The sequence below is a fragment of the Zingiber officinale genome, chromosome 8A (genome assembly GCF_018446385.1).
Source record: "Zingiber officinale cultivar Zhangliang chromosome 8A, Zo_v1.1, whole genome shotgun sequence".
In the NCBI taxonomy this organism is placed as follows: Eukaryota; Viridiplantae; Streptophyta; class Magnoliopsida; order Zingiberales; family Zingiberaceae; genus Zingiber; species Zingiber officinale.
In genome coordinates, this window is record NC_056000.1 from 52,604,450 (window position 1) to 52,616,959 (window position 12,510).

Genomic DNA, 12,510 nt, shown 5'->3' on the forward strand with positions numbered 1-12,510 from the left:
TTAGTGATCGGAAGTCCAACAGAAAGTTGATAAGAGAAAAGTCCAAGTGGATCAAGGTTGACCAAATACTTGGTGATTGAAAGTCTAACGAGAAGTTGGCAAGAGAAAAGTTTAAGTGGATCAAGGTTGACTAAACACTTGATGATCAGAAGTCTAACGGAAAGTTGGCAAGAGAAAAGTCCAAGTGGATTAAGATTGATCGGACACTTGGTAATTGGAAATCTAATGGGAAGTTGACAAGAGAAAGTCTAAGTGAGTTGCGATTGACCGGATATCTGGTGAACGGAAGTCCAACGAGGAGTTGGCAAGAGAAAAGTCTAAATGGGTCATGAAGGACTGAACACTTAGCATGAGACAGAAAGTCCAAGTGGGGCATGGGGGATCATACACTTAGCATGAGACAAAAGTTCTAAGTGGATCACGGGTGATCGGACACTTAGCGACTAGGCGTGAAGTTTCGACAAATCAAGATTGATTGGATGCTATACAACAAGTTCCAACATAGCAAACTTCTGAATGTAATAACTTTTCACTCAGATTCAGAACAAGACAATTTTTGATGTGAAATGAAGTTTGTTCAGATATCTATACTTTTATTATTCACCAATTCAATCAATTGGTGGTTCAATCGTCTGAAACAATTGATTGGTATACTATAGCAGCGAACAAAATATTCCAGAATCGATTGGTTTAATCAATTGGAGCAACCAATCGATTAGTGAGTTACACAAATATATTATTAAGGTAAAAAATAGCCATTATGTAGGTTTAAATGGTTGGATTCAATGATAATCTATTGATATAATAAGGATGATAATGGTTTGGGTTCGGATCAGATTCCATATCCTCTATCCCCATACCTATCAGGGATCGAATATCCATCATATATCCATACTCATTATAGAATCGAATATCTTCTATACTAATAAAAAAAATTCTTTCCATGCAACTATTATCATTCAATAAAAGTATATTAAAATTTAAATCATATTATATATATATATATATATATATATATATATATATATATATATATATATATATATATATATAAAATTAAAATTTTAGATTAAACATTTATATAACTCACTCCTAACATTAACGAAAATAATTAGTAGATTTTAGAGGAAAAAATTCTTATATATATAAAATTTAATCGGACATTCCAGTCGGATATTAAATATCGATAGTCCCTCCATACTTTTCTTCATTTAGGTGGGATATCAGATCCTCCATCAAATTCGGACACCATAGGTACTAGCACACCCTCCTCAAGCTCTCCCTCTCCTTTCTTGGCCGAACATCATAGGTGCTAGCACACCTTTGTTTGGTCCCCTACACCTAATTTTGTTCGTGTGGATGCTTCTAGAGGGTTGTTTACTTTGACAATCTTGAGATCCGACAAATTGTTGGACTAGCGGGATAGCGAAGGGCATCGCATCGAGGGTAACACTCTTATCTAGTGTAGATCTAGACTTTAGAAACTCGTACTCGTATTTTGTTTTATTTTTCCTTCGCACGGATCCGGTGGCGGGGGTTTCGGGGTTTCCGCGACGCGAAAAAGTGATTTTCACGGCCCGAAAAACCCAACAGTGGTATCAGAGCCACGTGCGAAGACTTGTATGAGTTTATTTTGATTTTTATGAAAAATATAGCTTCTATGATTTTCTGTAAATTTAAGTTTTTATGGTTTTTTATGAGTAGCACAAGTGTTTATACACTTGTAGGCTTCGACTACCGAGAAGATTTTTCCGAAACGGCAAGGTTTCACTCCAAATTTTTTTGGGACAGCGGACTAAGGCGCTGTAAGATCGCTTAGGGACACTCGCGATGGTTAGATTGCGGGTAGGGGCATTGCCCCTGGCCCCGCAAGGGGATTCGTTCCGCGATTGCGCCCGAAAACCGCTAAACGGGACCGTCGGGAAATTTTACTCTTAAAAATTATAAAAATTGGTATTAAAATTGCAGAAAATTATAGAAAATACACAATTTAGAATTATGTATAATTTGTGATAGTCATGGCCCAAAAACACCCAATTAGATTGGTATATTTTGTGTTGTAATTCATAATACGGTCTGCGTGCTGTCATGTGATTGTGTGTGTTGTATTTTTATATGCGATCTGCGCGTCGTGCCTTTCTCTATTTATTCTTGTTGTAAATTAGTTTAGACTCGAATGTAACTCGATTTTCAAAATTGTAATGTACAAAATTAGAGCCGTGGAAGGTCCACTCGAGACGGAGTTACGAGGAGGGCGCGAGCAACACAAGGTGGTCAAAGGGAGGAGCTTAAGATGTTGTTGACCCTAGGTTGACCATCCGATCTTCTCATTGGCTTGAGAAGATCGTAGTAGGGCCATGACTAATCACAAATTAATTTAATTAATTGCTTGTGTGTATGTGATGCATGATTAGTAATTAATTAGTGCCTGACGATTAGATTAGATCTAAATCGTGTACAAGATGCACCCTTTCGATTAGATTAGATCTATCACGTATTTGATACACATCGACGATTAGATTAGATCTAAATTGCGTCAACTCTAATGCCTACCGTGCCGTGATACCTATCACTACCTCGATCACATGTGTTGTTGAATTTGTCAAAGCAGAGCAACACATATTATCTTGGTAGGGTACGGAGGGACAATCTTGGTTCCACTTATCAACGCATGGGCGAATACAAACTCAATTAGATTAAGTATTCCTAGTTTGCTCGGTTGGATCGAGTACAACTATAGGCATTCTTCCAACGGTTGGAAAGATAGGACATAAATCACATTTATATTAATTCTTGGGCGTATTAGTCAAAGCTAACTCAAGTTTTAATATAACTGCGGATAATGATCCTATAAACAAGAGTTGCATAGAGATGTAATTGGTAAATCGTTACCTACCAATCATACTAACTCTTGGGTGTATTAGCCAAAGCTAACTCAAGGGTTAGTATGATGTGGATCTTGTCCTACATGAATTATAGAATTCAGTGGGAGCATCATTTAGTTAAAGGCCAAATTAAATGATTTAAAAGAATGTGATATTTATTTTCTGCATTTTTCTGTTGTAGATAATCATGACGTCGAATACGAACACCTTCTCTCTGCGTTCTATCCTTGAGAAGGACAAGCTCAACGGAGCAAATTTCCTGGACTAGTACAGGAACTTGAGAATAGTTCTCACACAGGAACGTAAACTGTACGTTCTGGAGCAGCCTATTCCGGAGGCTCCTCCTGTCAATGCCACGCGAGCAGACAAAGATGCTTACAAGAAGCATCAAGATGACGCATTAGATGTGTCCTGTCTAATGCTCGCGACCATGAACTCTGAGCTTTAGAAGCAACACGAGTTAATGGGCGCTTACGATATGGTTGAACATCTTCGTCAACTGTATCAAGGACAAGCGCGACATGAGAGATTTGAGATCTCAAGGGCACTATTTCAGTGCAAGATGTCAGATGGGGCTCCCATAGGTCCATATGTACTCAAAATGATTGGGTACATAGAAAACCTACAGAGGTTGTGATTCCCGCTTGGCCAAGAGCTGGCCACTGACCTGATCTTGCAATCCTTGCCGGATAGCTATAGTCAGTTCGTTCTAAACTACAATATGAACAAAATTGACAAGCCACTGCCCGAGCTGCTTAGTATGTTGAGAACTGCTGAACTGAACCTTAAGAAGGCAAAGCCCCACTCTGTTCTGATGGTTCAGAAACACAAGGGCAAGGGCAAGCCCAAAGGCAAGGGAAAGTCCTAAGCCAAGGGCAAAGGCAAGGCACTGAAGCCTAAAGGAGGGGTCGCCAAGGATGCTACCTGCTTCCACTGCGGTCAGGCCGGGCATTGGAAGAGGAACTGTAAGGTGTACCGGGAAGATCTTAAGAAGAAGCGAAGTGAGACTTCCACTTCAGGTATATATGTTATAGAAGTCAATCTATCTATTTCTTCATCATGGGTATTAGATACCGGATGTGCTTCTCACATTTGTACTAATGTGCAGGTGCTGAGAAATAGCAGGGCATTGGCGAAGGGCGAGGTGGACCTACGCGTAGGCAATGGAGCACGGGTTGCTGCTGTTGCTGTATAGACTTATTTTCTATCTCTGCCCTCTGGGCTTGTATTAGAGTTGGATGATTGTTGTTATGTGCCTGCATTAACTAAGAACATAATTTCAGTTTCTTGTTTGGACAAGAAAGGTTTCTCTTTTATTATAAAGGACAAATGTTGTTCTGTTTATTTAAAAGATATGTTCTATTGTAGTGCACCTCTGATGAATAGACTCTACATTCTAGACCTTGAAAGCCCTATCTATAACATTAATACCAAGAGATTCGAGTCAAATGACGTGAACCAAACCTATCTCTGGCACTGTTGCTTAGGTCATATAAATGACAAGCGCTTATCCCAGCTCCATAAGGATGGTTTGCTGGACTCATTTGATTTTGAATCTTATGAGACGTGTGAGTCATGCCTACTAGGCAAGATGACCAAGACTCCCTTTAGTGGGCACAGTGAAAGAGCGACTTATTTATTAGGACTCATACATAGTGATGTATGTGGCCCTTTCAATGTCGCTGCTAGAGGCGGTTATAGATATTTCATCACATTTACTGATGACTTCAGTAGATATGATTATGTGTACTTGATGACACATAAGTCAGAATCCTTTGAAAAGTTCAAAGAATTCAAGAATGAAGTACAGAACCAGCTTGGCAAGAGTATTAAGATACTTCGATCAGATCGAGGTGGTGAATACCTTAGCCATGAGTTTTGTGACTATCTAGCTGAGTGTGGGATCCTATCCCAACTCACTCCTCTTGGAATACCACAGTGGAATGGTGTATCCGAAAGGAGGAATCGTACCCTATTAGATATAGTACGGTCTATGATGAGTCACACAGATCTTCCGACATTTCTTTAGGGCTATGCTCTAGATACGACAGCTTTTATACTCAACCGAGTTCCATCCAAGGCCGTGATAAAGACACCATATAGGATATGGACTGGGAGAGATGCCCAGGTGTCTTTTATGAGGATTTGGGGTTGTGAGGCTTACGTTAGACGTCAAGTCTCAGATAAATTAGGACCCAAATCCGACAAGTGCTACTTTATTGGATATCCCAAGGAGACTAAGGGATATTACTTCTACATTCCCAGTCAGCACAAGGTAGTTGTGGCAAAGACTGAGGTCTTTCTAGAAAAGGACTTTGTTTCTAGAAAGACTAGTGGGAGTACGTTCTATCTTGAAGAAGTTCAAGATGTGGACCATAGCACTGAAGCCTCGATGAAAATTGAACTGGAACCACAAAGTGTTGTGGATGATGTTGTTCCACAAGGAGTTGAGGAACAACAACCAGTTCAAGTAGACATACCTCTTCGTAGGTCTGATAGGGTACGTCGTCAGCCTGAGAGATACTCATTTCTCTTATCTGACCATGATGACGTTGTGCTCATAGAGGATGAGCCTACCACCTATCAGGTAGTTGTGATGAGACCAGATTCTGAGAAATGGCTAGAGGTCATGAGATCCGAAATGAAATCCATGTACACCAACCAAGTTTGGACTTTGGTTGATCCACCTGAAGGGGTAAAACCCATAGGGTGTAAGTGGGTCTTTAAGAGAAAGACTGACATGGATGGACTTATCTATAAGGGTCGCTTGGTAGCTAAATGTTTTAAGTAGATTCATGGTATTGACTATGATGAAACATTTTCTCCAGTAGCGATGTTTAAGTCCATTCGGATCATGCTTGCTATTGCAGCATACCATGACTATGAGATATGGCAGATGGATGTCAAAACCGCGTTTCTGAATGGAAACCTGCTCGAGGATGTGTACATGACACAACCTAAGGGTTTTGTAGATCCACAGCATACTAGTAGAGTATGCAAGCTGCATAGGTCCATTTATGGACTATAGCAAGCTTCTCAGAGCTGGAATCTTCGATTCGATGATGCAATCAAACAGTTTGGTTTCATCAAGAACGAAGATGAGCCTTGTGTCTACAAGAAGGTTGTAGGGGATATAGTTGTCTTCAACATATTGTATGTGGATGACATACTACTCATTGGGAAAGACATCCCTTTGCTTAAGTCTGTCAAGACCTGGCTACGGAGTTGTTTCTCAATGAAGGACTTAGGTGAAGCATCCTGCATTCTAGGGATACAGATTTATAGAGATAGATCTAAGATATTTCTTGGCCTAAGTCAGAGTACATATATTGACAAGGTACTCCTTCGGTTTGCCATGCAGAACTCCAAGAAGAGATTTCTGTCGATGTCGCATGGCGTGAGTCTTTCGAAGACTCAAGGTCCCTCTTCTAGAAAGGAGAGAGACCGCATGGATCAGATCCCTTATGCCTCAGCCATAGGATCTATCATGTACGCCATGCTATGTACTCGACCTGATGTCTCGTATGCTTTGAGCATGACAAGCAGATACCAGTCAGATCTAGGTGAAAGTCACTGGATAGCGGTCAAAAATATTCTTAAGTACTTAAGAAGGACTAAAGAATATTTCTTAATATATAGAGGCAATGATGAGCTAGCTGTAAAGGGTTACAGTGATGCCAGCTTCCAGACCGATCAGGATGATTATCGATGGCAGTCAGGGTTCATATTTTGCATAAATGGTGGTGCTGTGAGCTGGAAAAGTTCGAAGCAGGACACAGTAGCTGATTCTACGATAGAGGCCGAGTACATTGCTGCATCGGAGGCAACAAAGGAGGCAGTTTCGATCCGTAAGTTCATCACTGAAGTTGGGGTGGTTCCCAGTATCGCTGACCCTATTGAGCTCTATTGTGACAACAATGGAGCTATAGCACAGGCGAAGGAACCTCGCTCACACCAGTGGACCAAACACATACTACGGCGCTTCCATCTCATTCGAGAGATTATCGAGAGAGGAGATGTGAAGATATGCAGAGTACCTACAGAGGCTAACATCGCAGATCACTTGACCAAGGCTTTGGCACAGAGGAAGCATGATAGTCACACTAGGTCATTGGGGCTTAGAGCCTACACTGATTGTCACTAATGGTAGTTGGAGATTGTTAGTTAGAGCCCTAGAGCCAATCATGTGATGATTGTATTATGGAATTATTGTATCATATTCTTATATAAATAAAGACATTTATTTTGGTTATTATACTTACTTGTATTGGTGTCAAATAAACTAAGTATAATAGCGTTCTTGAGTAGAAGGTTCTCACCTATATCAATCGGTTAGTTGAACCGATAGTGAGATGATATAGGGAACACTACTCTTAATCATTCCTAGTCGAGTGTTAACATTCAGGGACAATGTTAATGCAATAAGACTAGCATGTAGGTCAACTCGATGACTTGATCTCATAATTCATGGATATAGAGATATCAAATTGACACATGGGTATGCATTGGAGAATGTATACTGAATGACCCGCCATGAGAAAGTATCATGAATCGTTATATGAGTGTCATATACTTTCTCATGTGGCTATTAGTATGACTACTAGTCCTTGGACCTGAAGTCACCATGGATCCCTACATAAGGAGTTATGTACTTTGGTTTCGTCAAACGTCACCCGTAACTAGGTGGACTATAAAGGCGATTACTGGGTATGTAACGAATTATGCAGAGGGATGTGAGTGATATAGATGAGATCTATCCCTCCTATATGATGGGAGCGACATCGATATTCTTTATAGAGTGAGACCACGAAGTGCATGGCCATGCCCAAATGAGTCAATATGAGATATTGAGCTCATTTGATTTAGTGAGTCTACTTGGAGTTCAAGATTTAGATTGATTAGAGGATGACACGGTCTATGCCTCACATTGATCAATCTAGATGTCTAGGATAGAAGGATACTTGTCATATATTGTGAGGAGTCACAATTAGTAGTCACAAGGTGATGTTGGATCTCAACATTCTTGTAACTTGCGTAGTAATGATGTGTTGCTAGATACCGCTCATTACTTATGCTCCTAAATGGGTTTAGGGGCATTGCCAACGTTACAAGAACCTATAGGGTCACACACTAAGGATAATTAGATGGAGATTAGGTTCATATGATGAACTAAGAGAATTAGATTCATGTGATGAATCAAATTGGATTAAGAGTAATCCTAATTGGGCTAATTGAGTTGGACTCAAGTTGATTCATGTGTTCAATGAGTCTAATTTAGATTATGACTCATTAAATCAATTTAATTAAATGAATTAGATTCATTATATTAAATTGGCTTGAATTAAATAGTTGGATTAGATCAACCATGAGAGAGATTAAGTCAAGTTTGACTTGACTTGAGAGGAAGAGGAAGAGTCAAGTTTGACTTGACTTTATGCTGTTGGTGCAACATCCCTCAGGTCAAGGTTGACCTGGTTGACCAAGCTTGAGTCTTGGTTTGGGTTTCGATGTTTGACAATGCAAGGTTGATTGAAGAAGAGTCAAGTAGGTCAAGGATGACCGGATACTTGACTGGGAAGTCCTAGTGAGTGAAGCTAGGCAGGAGGAAAATCCTGGTGAGTGAAGCCAGGTGAAAGACCTAGTGAGTGAAGCTAGGCAATTGGGAAAGTCCTGGTGAGTGAAGCCAGGTGAAAGACCTAGTGAGTGAAGTTAGGCAATTGGGAAAGTCCTGGTGAGTGAAGCCAGGCAAGAGAAATTCAAATGGGTCAAGGTTGACCAGACATTTGGTGAGAGTCCAAGTAGGTCAAAGGGATTGACCGGATACTTGGCACGAGAAAGAAAAGTCCAAGTAGGTCAGAGGGACTGACCGGATACTTGGCAAGAAGAGAAAAGTCCAAGTGGGTTAAAGGGATTGACCAGACACTTGGTGAGAGAGTCCTAGCCGGTCAAGGGTGACCGGATGCTAGGTCTTATGTACCAACAAGTCATGGTTGACTAGATGTTGGTTTAGGGGGCTTTAGACTTGGTTTTGGACAAAAACCAAGGTTTGGATTGATCCGTGAATTGATCCAGCAGGTTTGGATTGATCCGTGGATTGATCCAGCAGGTTTGGATTGATCCGTGGATCGATCCAGCAGATCTGGATCGATCCGCCGATCGATCCAGAAGATCTGGATCATCCGCCGATCGATCCGGTGAGTCCCCGCGAACAGAACCCCTCTAGATCGATCCGTGGATCGATCCAGAGGTCCCAATCGATCAGTAGATCGATTGGGACGTTGCTGCTTCGCGCGATAAGCGCTGGATCGATCCGTGGATCGATCCAGGCATTTTTCCAGAGCACAGAGGCGCTCTGGATCGATCCGTGGATCGATCTAAAGCCTCCCTGATCGATTGAGAGTAATCCAATCGATTGGGATTCGACCGTTGGCGTCGTTTATAGCTGTTGGCGTGCGATTCCTTCAGCATCTCTTCACAGATTCATTTCAGATCTTCACCAGCTCTTCCACAACTCTTCTCAAGCTCGAGATCGCCAGTTCTTGAAGGTTCTTGGAGGCTCTTCCAAGTCAAGAGGCGGATCAAAGCAAGAAGAAGAAACTAGGGTTAGGGTTTGTGCACTCATTGTAAGCTTGTAAGCTTGTATTTCTTTACTACCCTTTCTTCTTCTTGTATTGAGTCTTGTAGGGCTTCTCCGCCCTTGGTAGTTACCATAAAGGAGAGTTTCATTAGTGGAGGGTGCATGCGTTGTGTGGATCCTTGGATTAGTCACCTCCCTTGGAGGTGGATACCAAGTAAAATCCAAGTGTTAGCGTGTTTGTATTTGTTTCTTTGTATTTCCGCTGCGCATCCTTGAAGAGACAAGCAACGCCGACAACGAGCACACGCGAAGAGCTATTCACTCCCCCCTCTAGCTACTTTTCGGTCCTAACAAGTGGTATCAGAGCGAGGCCGCTCTTCACCGGAATCATCGCCGGAAGGGTCAAGCATAACAAGAAGAGCTAGAGGGTGAAGAAGTTGAAGCAAATTCATCAAAAGTCAAAGATTTCAAGAAACTCAACTTCAAGATGCAATTCCAAGATGGACTTGGATTTGACACAAGGGTGGCTCCTCCATACACTTCCACGAGCTTCGATTCTTGGAAATCAAGAATCAAAAATTTTCTTATGATGGAGATAGAGTAATGGTTTGCTCTTATGGAAGGCTTCAAGACTCCAACAAACTCAAAGGGCAAAGTTCTCAAGAGAAGCAAGTGGAGCCAAGAGCAAGTCCAAAGGTGCGAGGCCAATGACAAAGTGACCAAGCTTTTGGTCAATTTATTGCCAAGCACCATCCTTTGCAAAATTGGAGAATTTGAAGATGCAAAGGAATTATGGAGTAAATTGGCCAAGTTTCATGAAGAGATCCCCTCCACTGTACAAGAGCAAGAAGAATCCAGAGAGGGTGACTCTTTGGAGCAAAACTAAGAGGAGGACTCCGAGGTTGAGAGATGCTCAACCTCCGAAGAAGAAGTTCAAGAAGAAGCTTCATCTTCAAGGGAGTGCAATGAAGAGAACAAGGAGGGAGCATACTCCTTGTTCCATATACAAGATGATGAAGCCTCCACCTCTAGGATTGAGGGGGAGTGTAGATCAATGAACCCGGAGCAAGAAGAGGCCTCCGCATCCGGGTCAAGTGAAGAAGAAGATGGTGCCACCTCCAAAATTCAAGAAATATCAATTGGAGGAGCAAGTGCCATCCCTACACAAGAAGGTATAAATGTCTCAATTAAAAATAAAAATCATATAATATGTTTTGAGTGTAGGGAAAGTGGGCACTACAAGAGCAAGTGTCCCAACTTGGCCAAGAAGAAGGGTCAAGTGACACAAAAGGGCAAGGAGAAGCCCAAGGAGACCACACCCGGGACAAAGAAGAGCAAGGGGCACATTGTGTGCTTCTTGTGTCAACAAAAAGGGCATTACCGAAGTCAATGCCCCAAGGGGAAGAAGATGGTCAAGGCTCAAGGAGGCACTAGTCAAGGGGGAGCCTCCAAGGTAAAGAAGAAGGTAACATTTATTGAGCCTACCCCTTTACGTTATGGTAAAAAGTATGATAGTTCAAATTTTTATCATTTTAATGCAATTTACCATAAGAATAAAAAGCATGAGGGCATTAAGGAAAAGCATGTGGCCCTACATGCTAAGACTACCCAACCTAAGGTTAGGAAGGTAGATAGACATTTGGACAAGAACACTAAGGATAATAGATACAAGCCCAAGAATAAAAATGCTCATGGATCAAATGAAAAACCAAAAACTAAGGACTTAGTGATAGAAAATCAAGTCTTGAGGTCAAGGCTTGATAAAATGGAAAAGACCCTAAAAAGGATGGAAAATATCCTAAAAGGGCAAAATGAGCATAGTCTAGGTCTAGGAGCACAAAGGTCATCTAATGGCCATAGGGGTTTGGGATACAAACCAAAGGCTAAGAAGGATGTAATCTCTTACCATAGGGTTCCATATAGTTATGGAATCAACCCTAGGTCTAGTGGTCAAGCCAAAAATACAAGGGAAGTTATCCCTAAGAGTATTTTTGCAACAAATGTGACTAAGACTTCTAAGAAGTCTAAGAAAGTCACAAAGAAGGTTACAAGGGAAGCAATCCTTAGAGTTGACTTAGAAAAAGTGACCAAGACTTCTAAGAAGCCAAACAAGGTCACTAGGAAGGTATCTAGGGAAGTTATCCCTAGTGAATACCTAGAGGATCCAAGGAGCACCAATAGGTGTTGGGTTCCTAGGAGCATCTTCTCTATCCCATAGATGGGTTAGAGAGTGTCAACTCCGATTAGAAGGGTAGTTAACCCAACTTTGAGGAAAGTGACACTCAAGGAGCATTTTCAAGGTTTTTGTTAACCTTTGAAAATGAAATGGAATTATTATTTACTCCTTGAAAGAGTAAAATGTGCCTAATGGTGAAAAAAAAATGATTTTATCTTAAAATGGCATAAATTGGGAAAACCTAGAGAAATACCAAGTTGGGATTTTGGTATTCTCTTAGAAATTTAAGGCAATCCGGGCCTTGATTTATGTGATTACTCTTGAGGAAAAATGAAATATGCCAACATTTGAGGATATGCTTAATTTTTAAGTGGCATAAACAAATCAAGAGAAATAGAAATGTCAATTTAAGTTTTGGCATTTCTTTGAAGCATTTAGGGCAATCTAGGTTTAACGTTTTAAGTTAAAACAAGTTGTATATTTTGGGTTAGCTAAGTGGGTAAGGATACTTAGAAAGGTAATTTAGGTATATTTTATTTATGCTAAACCTTGTCATGATTGTTTGCCCATTATATGCCATGACATCATGGTTTATTTTTTTCATTCATGTTTTATTATGAAAAATCCAAAAATACCATGTCATGACATTCATACATCATGTAGTTATAAGATATTTTCTTTTGAAAATTATTTCCTTTTGATGTATGCCATAACATAATCATGCATTAAGTTTAATTCCTTGTAATTAAGGACAAATGACATTTAACAACACTTATTAACAAGTGACATCCTGGGTGGATGTCTAATATCTCTAAAATGCCTAGATAGATATGCATGATCCCTAGAATAGGGCAAAACCAAATTTTACATCT